This window comes from Nicotiana sylvestris, chromosome 6, assembly GCF_000393655.2.
Source record: "Nicotiana sylvestris chromosome 6, ASM39365v2, whole genome shotgun sequence".
In the NCBI taxonomy this organism is placed as follows: Eukaryota; Viridiplantae; Streptophyta; class Magnoliopsida; order Solanales; family Solanaceae; genus Nicotiana; species Nicotiana sylvestris.
This window is the reverse complement of record NC_091062.1, coordinates 142714132-142724386: the sequence shown is the minus strand read 5'-3', so window position 1 is coordinate 142724386 and position 10255 is coordinate 142714132.

The following is a 10255-nucleotide window of genomic DNA, read 5'->3' as shown; positions in this document are numbered from 1 at the left end:
ATCAATGCAAAAGTCAATATCCTTATCGGGTGGCATACCCGGCAGGTCTGAAGGGAATACCTCAGGAAACTCACGAACCACGGGCACAGAATCAATAGAGGAAACCTCCGCACTAGAATCACGAACATAAGCTAAATAGGCCAAACACCCCTTCTCGACCATACGCTGAGCCTTCACATAAGAAATGACGCTACGGGTAGAATGACCAGGAGTCCCTCTCCACTCTAAACGAGGCATACCTAGTAAAGCTAAGGTCACAGTCTTGGCGTGATAGTCCAAGATAGCGTGGTAAAGTGATAGCCAGTCCATCCCCAATATGACATCGAAAATCGACCATGTCTAAAAGCAACAAATCCACACGAGTCTCAAGACCCCCAATCACAATTACACAAGAGCGATAGACTCGATCTACCACAATAGAATCACCCACCGGTGTAGACACATAAACATGAATACTTAATGAACCACTAGGCATGACCAGATACGGTGCAAAATAAGATGACACATACGAGTATGTAGACCCTAGATCAAATAACACTAAAGCATCTCTATCACAAACTAGAACCGTAGCTGTAATAACTGCATTTGAAACCTCAGCCTCGGACCTGGCTAGGAGAGCATAACATCGGGGTTAGGCCCCACCACCCTAAACTACTTCTCTGGGACGGCCTACTGCTGGCTGGCCTCCACCTCTGGTGTCCTGAGCTCCACCTCTAGGACCTCTACCTCTACCTCTAGCACCTCTACCCCCACCTCTAGCTGGCTGGGCGGACTGTGGAACATCTGGTGCCTGAACCATAGCACGGGAACCCTGATTCGGAGAGCTACTCGAAGCCCGAGGGAAATACCTAGCAATGTGCCTCGTGTCGCCACAAGTAAAACAAGCCCTCGACTGCTGGGGATGACGACCCTGAAAACTCTGAAGTGGCGATGCACTGATAGGTGCTGGTGTTGCACTGAAGGACTGCTGATCAGAATACTGAATCGGAGGACCACGGCCACCTGAAGCACCGTGAAAATCCTGAAGAGCTGACTGAAAGGGCCTAGGAGGATGGCCTCTACCATATGAATCTCTACCTCCAGATGAGGTACCACTGAATCTGCCTAAATGATGGGGCCTCTTATCCTACCCCTGACCACCTCCCTGCGACAGAACCATCTCAACTCTGCGGGCCACATTGGCCGCCTCTTGAAAAGTGATCTCACTCCCGGCCTCTTTGGCCATCTGAAGATGAATCGGCAGAATAAGACCGTCGATAAACCTCCTCACCCTCTCTCTCTCTCGGTAGGAAGTATGATAAGAGCATGGCGAGCTAAGTCGATGAACCTGGTCTCATACTGGGTGACCATCATGGAACCCTGCTGAAGGTGCTCGAACTACCTCCGATAGGCCTCTCTTTGAGTAACAGGGAGAAACTTCTCCAGAAACAACACTGTAAACTGCTCCCAAGTCAAAGATGGCGACCCGGCTGGCCTAGCTAAGCAATAATCCCTCCACCAAGTCTTGGCGGATTCAAACAAGCAAAAGGTAGCAAAATCGACCCCATTGGTCTCAATAATACCCATGTTCCTGAGAACCTCGTGACAGCTATATAGAAAATCCTGGGGATCCTCAAAACAAGCACCGCTGAAAGTAGTAGTGAAGAGCTTGGTGAACCTATCCAGCCTCCATAAAGCATCGGCAGACATAGCCGCTCCATCACCGGTCTGAGCTACTACACCCGGCTGAACTGCTCCAACTGGCTGAACCGCTGAAGTCTAAATCTGAGGAGCTACCTGCTCCGGAGTGCGTGTAGCAGGAGTCTGAGCCCCTCCTCCAGCCTAAGAAGTGGTTGGGGCTATAGGAAGTAAACCTACTCGGGTGACACTCTCCGTGAGGCCTACCAATCGGACCAGAGCGTCCTGAAGAACTGGGATAGCAATAAATCCCTCGGGGACCTAAGCTGGGCCCACCAGAATTGTTGAGGCCGAAACCTCCTCCTCAAATTCAACTTGAGGCTCCGCCACTAGTGCTGCTGCTCAGGGCTGAACTTTGCCCCTACCTCGGCCTCTAGCATGGCCTCGGACTCTGCCCCTAGTGGAAGCTGTTGCTGGGGGCTCGGGCTGCTGAGTAGTAGATGAGGAAGCGCATGTTCTCGCCATCTGCGAAAGAACAGAGTAGAAATCCAATTAGCATTTGAGGAACAAATCTGCACGACAAGAAAAAACAAGTGTGAGATTTTCCTAACTCTGTAGCCTCTGGGAGATAAATATAGACGTCTCCGTACCGATCCCTCAGACTCTACTGAGCTCGTCCGTGAGTTGTGAGACCTATGTAACCAAGAGCTCTGATACCAACTTGTCACGACCCGGAATTCACACTCTCGGGAGTCGTGATGGTGCCTACTAATATGAACTAGGCAAGCCAATCTTTAACAGCTTACTTCATTAAAAAATCACTTCTTTTAACGATTATCAGTGATAGCATGAAAACAACGGAATTTAATAAATATACGGAAGACATAAATTAAAGAAACTGAATAATAATACAGAAATCAACATATACCTCTACCCAAGAACTGTTGTCACATTACTTACGAACTTCTAAGAGTACTAAATACAACAGTTTGAAAGAAAAATATAAACTGTTTGTCTCGAATACATGAGATAACAGACTGAAATAAAGATAGAGGAGACGTCGGGCCTGCGAACGCTTGCAAGGCTACCTCGGTGTCTCACTGGACTGAAAGCTGGCTCCCGCGCTACTGCTTCTATCCATGACCTGGATCTGAGCAAAAGAGCACAGAGTGTAGTATCAGCACAACCGACCCCTTGTGCTGGTAAGTGTCTGGCCTAACCCTGGCGAGGTAGTGACGAAGTTAGGACCAGACTCCAGATAAACCTGTGCAGCTATATACTATATGACAGAAAAGTAAATAGGTAATAAGCAATCAATGCTGGGAAAGGGGAAACACGCTCCAGGGGTAGCAGATAAAACAAAATATCAAAGAATAGTAAGGAAACTACAATTTAACTTCTAACACGGATAAAGAGAAATAAGGCAACTTTCACTTTCAGTTTCATCTTGTTGCAGGCGTGCAACCCGATCCCATTTCTCATATCTTGTGGTAGGCGTACCACCCGCTTCTATTTCAGTATATCATGTGGTAGGCGTACCACCCCGCTCCTATTTCATCATATCTCGTGGTAGGCGTACCACCCGTTCCCATTTTATTATATCTTGTGGTAGGCGTACCACCCACTCCCACTTCATTATATCTCGTGGTAGACGTACCACCCGCTCCCATTTTATTATATCTGGTGGTAGGTGTACCACCCGCTCCCATTTCATTATATCTCGTGGTAGGCGTACCACCCGCTCCCATTTCATTATATCTTGTGGTAGGCGTACCACCCGCTCCCTTTTACATTCCATCACACAATCACAAGAAATCCCGACAAAGGAACATAAATAATATAATACCTTCCCGGCAAGGGAACACAATAATATTATAATTTTCCCGTCAAGGGAACAACAATTTTGAATTAGTCATCCCGGCAAGGGAGAGTCAACTATAACCAATCTCAACTCAACTTGTACTCAGTTTAATTATTGAAAATGCTCAATCATCGAAGATCATTAAGTAAAGCACCCAAGTGTCATTTAAGAACACAACAACTTTCAATTTAAGACTCACGGTCATGCTTGACACCAACGTATAGATACTCGTCACCATGTCTATACGTCGTACTCAACAAGCAGCAAGTAGCAAGCATGACTCAACTCCTAATCCCTCATGCTAGGGTTAGACCAAACACTTACCTCGATGCCTTGATCACTACTCAAGTCTCAACTATAGCTTTACCCCTTGATTCCACCACCAATCCGCTCGAATCTAGTCACAAGTTACTTAATTACATCAATAAGTGCTAAATGAATCAATCCCAATGCATGAAAATGAGTTTTGTAAAGTTTTACCCAAAAGTCAGAAATCACCCCGGGACCACGTGGTCGAAACCTGAGGTTCGGACCAAAACCCGATTACCCATTCCCCCACGAATCCAAATATATAATTTGTTTTGAAATCGGACCTCAAATTGAGGTCAAAATCCCCAATTTTAGAAAACCTAGGTTCTACCCAAAACACTCAATTTCCCCCATGAAATTTTTTGATTTGAAGTTGAAATCATGTTAAAAGATATTAAGGAGTGAAATAAATGAATTAGAAATCACTTACCAACGTTTTGGAGAAGAAAGGTTGTTTGAAAAATCGCCTCTTATGTTTTGGGGTTTTGAAAAGTGAAAAATAACTGAAATTCCCGTTTATTTATACCCCTCTCAGACCCCCAGTGCGGACCACATCAAATGGACCGCAGACCGCACAAAGGCGACCGCGGCCGCGCTGGCCCCTCCGCGGTCGCACGTGATTTCTCGCGGACCGCACTAGAGGGTTCAGAGACTGCAACTTCCTGAACCTGCAACATCTGACTTTCTAAGCCTAAGGTATTTCGGAGCCCACTCGAAACTCACCCGAGCCCTCAAAACTCCAATCCAAGTATACATACAACCTCAAAAACATCCTACGGACATATTCGTGTAATCAAATTACCAAAATAACATCACAAGCATCGAATTAAACCTCGAGATCAATAAAATTTCTCAAAACTCTTTTAAACATCAAATTTTTCAATTAAGGTCCGGATCACGTTAAACGACGTCCGTTTTAAACCAAATTTCACAGGAATGACTCAAGTCATATATAAGACCTGTACCGGGTGCTGGAACCAAAATACGGGCCCGATACCATTGCTTTCTCATCAGTTTTTACTTCAAATTTCCTTAAACAATTTCTGAAAACAATTTCACTTAAAAATTCATTTCTCGGGCTAGGGACCTCGGATTCCGATTCCGGGCATACGCCCAAGTCCCATATATTCCTACGGACCCCCCGGGACCGTCAACACGGGTCCGGATCCGTTTACCCAAAATATTGACCGAAGTCAAATTTATTCATTTTAAAGTCAAGACTTAACATTTTTCACAAAATTTCATATTTAAGCTTTCTGGCTACGCGCCCGGACCACGCACGCAAATCGAGGCAACTCTAAAGGAGATTTTCAAGGCCTCAGAAGCTTATAATGGGTAAGAAAACAGGTGATGACCCTTTGGGTCGTCACACTGGGATTGTTGTTTATTCACTGTTTGGTATGTTGTATTAAGGATGACCATTGTATAATTTCTAAGAAGAATGTATAAGTTATACCGGTGGTATAAGTTATACCGGTATTAAAATTAACACCGGGATAACTTATACCTAGTTTGCTAACCAAACAGAGTATTAAGGTGGTATTAAATTTTTATACCACCCTAAGAGTTCGGCAGGTACCACATATAACCAAAAAAAGGAGTTCGGTCGGTTAATTACAAGGAGACGGAGTGCAAAATAGATAAATCAATCATAAATAGGGGGAAAATTGGACATATATATATATATATATATATATATATATATATATATATATATATAGGGTCTTGCTAACATACTACATGAAGCATTTTAGCAATGTACCCATTTTCTCTTTCTCTAAATTACCCCTTATTTTCATGTTGTATATTCATTAATTACAAGGGCACTTTGGTCTTTTTACTTCAAAATCTAAAGCCATGGTCCCAGGTCCCCCTCCTAGCTCTCCGTCGCTTTTCTTTTCTCTCCCTCAATGAAGAAGGAACTATTCCATCTCTTCTTCACCTCTAAATTAGTCCATATCTCATGCATTGGTAATACATTAAATTTATGTTAAATATTCATTACAAGTGTACTATTTTCCTCCAACTTTTTACTAACAAATAATAGAACAAATTACTACGCCAAAAAGCTCTTGATACACTGATTTGTTCCTGATCGTCTTCGTCATCATCCATGGAAAACCAGAAGAAGAAAAGGGCAAAAGAACGAGGGAGGAAGAGAACGGGTGATAGAGAGAGGAATTAGCTGGGTTTTGATCAAAAAGACCAAAGTGCCCTCGTAGCTAATGAATATACAACATGAAAATAAGGGGTAATTTGGAGAAAGAGAAAATGGGTACATTGCTAAAATACTACCTTCATATAGTATGTTAGCAAGACCCATATATATATATATATATATATATATATCAAGGCTAGACCCAGATCCCCTATGGTCTGTTCAGCATGAGGAATGACTGGCGGAGCATTAGGATTTCCTTGATCCATTCTCAAGATCTCCGGCTTCTCTACCAACTCGCTCCCGGTGACATTAGGCACTACCTCATTTGGACTAGAAATAATATAACTGTCCATAAAATATATTATTGCTGTGTTTTCGGTCTCGTTAAATAAGATGCAAACGAAATGACTTACTAGCCCCAATATATCCCGACACAACCTATATTCACAAACGATAGTTGTTTAGAAATTGAAAAAAAAAATTGAGACGAGAATATAATGATACATATATATATATAACGCTCGTTAATCAGTTGCTTAAGAATTGATTCATTGGTATTTACCAGTCAGATAATGATACGTGTGGATGTATTTTGAAAGTGAAAGCACGTTGGTTGATGCTTCTTATTAAAGAAAGAAAAAGGAAGTTCAATCGTAAAGGAAATATGTTGTTGCTGAACATGTCGTCAGATCTTTCTGGATTTGGAAATTTGTGATATTCGTGACTTAGTTATTGGGATTATTATTCTTTAACTAGTTATGTGTGGATAGTAATTTTAAACTAGTTCCTTATCACGTTCGAAGAAATCAGGAGCTCTTATCTTTCTTTGCTCTTGTGGATTTTGTTTATAATTTTAAATCTAGAAATTTTATTGCACATAAGACCTAGCCAGGTTTTCAGTTTTTCTTTTTTACTTCATAGATTCTCGTAGGAGCTTGCTTGTTCAAGTTGAATTGCAAATGATATTGTAGTTTCATTGGAACAATTATTTTCTTAATGCTCCCCCTCTGTCTCAGTTTATGTGAACTTATTTCCTTTTTGACCCGTTCTAAAAAGAATGAACTATTTCTAAATTTGGTAACAATTTAGCTTAAACTTAGAACTCTACCCTTAATGAGAAGTTTTTATAACCACACAATAAAGAAGCTTGAAAAGAAAAGAAAAAATCAAATAGAGAAGGAAGGAGGTCATAAAAAGTGTTGAGGCAACTAGTTGTGCATAAAACAAAACCATCACCTTCAAATAGGGCACCCTAACACCTCTATGATTGAATCTGAGGCTACCTGATATTCCTTAGGTGGGGCAGCTTACCAGTAGAATGATGGATTTAAGGTGTCCTCTTACCTTATGGAGTTACTTGCATTTTGTACTGCTCATTCATTTGATTTACACCTTATCTCCTTATTTTTTGCAATTTACTCATTCACTTATTCGTTTCTAGGCAAAACTATTTGTGGTTCATTTTATGTTCAGTATATTATTATTATCCTTTAATTTTTAACATGTTGTTACCGTTACTTCGATTATCTTATTGCTTTATTGTTTTGATGTTGTTATTGTTCTTGTTTTCATTATTCTCAACATGGCTTCTGTGACGACCCAGTCATTCGTCTCATGAGTTACCGCTTTGTTTTCTCCATTTCTGCTTATTTATGCTTTGTTATCCGTGTCATGTGGTATCGGGTTGGTCGATCGAATCTGGAATGATTTTGGTAAGGTTTGAGACACTTAGTATCTTTTGAGGAAGCTTAAGTTGGAAAAGTCAACCGGACATTGACTTATGTGTTAGAAGGCTCAGATGTGAGTTCCGATGGTTCGGTTAGCTTCGGGAGGTGATTTGGGACTTTAGGAGCGCGATCGGAATGAGTTTTGGAGAGTCGGAGTAGATTTAGGCTTGAATTAGCGAAGTTGATATTTTGGTGATTTCCGGTAGGCGAGATTTTGATCTAGAGGTCAGAATGGAATTCCGAGAGTTGCAGTAGTTCCATTGTGCCATTTGAGATGTGCGTGCAAAATTTCAGGTCATTCGGACGTGGTTTGGTTGGGTTTTTGATCAAAAGTGGAATTCAGAAGATTTTTAGAAACTTAGGTTTGAATCCGATGTGTTTTAGTTGATTTGATGTTGTTTGAGGTGTTTTGAAGATTGAAACAAGTTTGAATAAGGTTTTGGGATGTGTTTATGCCTTTGGTTGAGGTCCCGGGGGCCTCGGGTGAGTTTCGGGTGGTCAATCGGACCAATTCATGAAGTTAGAACCTGCAGAAAATTGCAGGTCAGTGCTGCAGAAAGGTGACCTTCGCGTTCGCGAGAGGGTCCTCGCGTTCGCAAAGAGTCAGTCGAGAAAGGTGGGAATTAAGCCTCCGCATTCGCGATGAGGTCTCTGCGTTTGCGAAGGGCGGGGCGTTGGTGCATCGCGTTCGCGGGTGTGTAGTCGCGTTCGCATAGAAGGAAATGAGAGGCTGAGCTTTAGTGGAATTAACTCATCGCGTTCGTGATGGATGGAACGCGTTTGCGAAGGTCCGTCTGGGTAAGCATCACGTTCGCGAGGGTATAGTCGCGATCACATAAGAGGAAAATTGGTCAAAGTTAATTTGTGCTTCGCGGATACAAGGCTTTGACCGTGTTCGCGAAGAAGGAATTTAGGCCTGGGCAGAAGGTTTAAAAGGTCGTCTTGTCCGCAAATGTGGGTTATTTTCTTCCATTGTTGGTCGATTTTGGAGCTTTTTGAATGGAATTGAATAGGGATTCAAGGGGAATCACTTGGAGGTAAGATTCTTGGACTTAAAACTCTATTCTAATGTGAATTCCACCTAGAAAATCATGGAAATTAAGCAAAAAATATAGGGCTTGGAAATTTAGAGATTTGATTGAGGATTTGAAGGACCATTTAAGGTCAGATTTCAGAACTTTTGATATGTACGAACTCGTGGGGAGATAAGGAATCTATTAATGTAAAAATTATCGTATTTTGAGATGTGGGCCCGGGGGTCGGGTTTTGATAATTTCGGGATTTGTGTCGTATTTTGATTATTTTCGCATGGGCTTCGTTCCTTTAACATATTTTGACGTCCTCATTCTGATTTTGGATAAATTCGATGCGAGTGGAGGCCGATTCGAGGGGCAAAGGCGTCGCAAGCTAGAGATTTGACCGGTTCGAGGTGAGTAATGATTGTAAATGATGTTCTGAGGGTTTGAAACCCCGGTTTGCACATCGTAGTGCTATATTGAGGTGAGGCACACGCTTGATGACGAGCGTGGGGTCGTGCACTATTGGGAATTGTGACTTGGTCCGTCCCGATTGATGATTTTACCGTGTATTTGACTAAAATCTATTTGCTATCATTATTATTTGGGGTGAATGCCATATTTGGGCCTTGTGCCAACTATTTGAACCCTTCGAGGATTTTTACTAGTATTTCCTCACTGTTTCGACTTTATACTTGAACTCAGTCACGTTATATTTCACTATTTTTGTACTCAGTCATGTTTACTCTATTTTAACACTTACATGATCTTTTAAATGATATTTTGGGCTGAGAAACATGTTTTACTACTAACCGAGTGACTTGTGAGGATTTTTGACTGAGTAAGGCCGAGGGCCTATATTGTGAGGAAATATTTGATACTGATTATGAGGCCGAGGGCCTGAGATATGTACGCCACGAGGTGTCTTGATTGATATGAGGCCGAGGGCCTAGTGATGATGCCACGAGGTGGCTTGATATTGCGCTTGGGCCGTAAGGGGCCCCTCTAGGAGTCTGTACGCCCCCAGTGAGCGCGGGTACCCATTGTGATGTGAGATTGAGCCCGATGAGCTGGTATTGTTCTATGTGATTGCCCGAGGGGCTAGTACTGTTCTGAGATGTTGCCCGAGGGGCGGATTTGTTGATATTGTGCCCGAGGGGCGAGCCTTTATGTGTTTATTTTTCATAAAGAATTAAAGAATTTTACCTATCTTTTACTGATTTACTGATTTAAAATGGTTTTACTGCTTCATTATATAATGCTTTGTGCCTTACACGATTTCTTGCTTTCAATCTTTATTTACATTTGTTACTCACTGAGTTGGAGTACTCACTTTACTCCCTATACCCCGTATGCAGATTCAGGCATTGCTGATCCTGCCAGTGCGAGTTAAGAGCTCCCGGCGAACATTCGGAGTTCACGAGGTAGCTGCTTGACGTCCGTAGACCCGAGTTTTCTCCCTCTTTATCATTTCTATCCCTGATCAGACAATTGTAATAGTTTATAGACTTATCGGATTTATAGTAGGATTTATAGATGCTCATGACTAGTGATACCCCGGTAT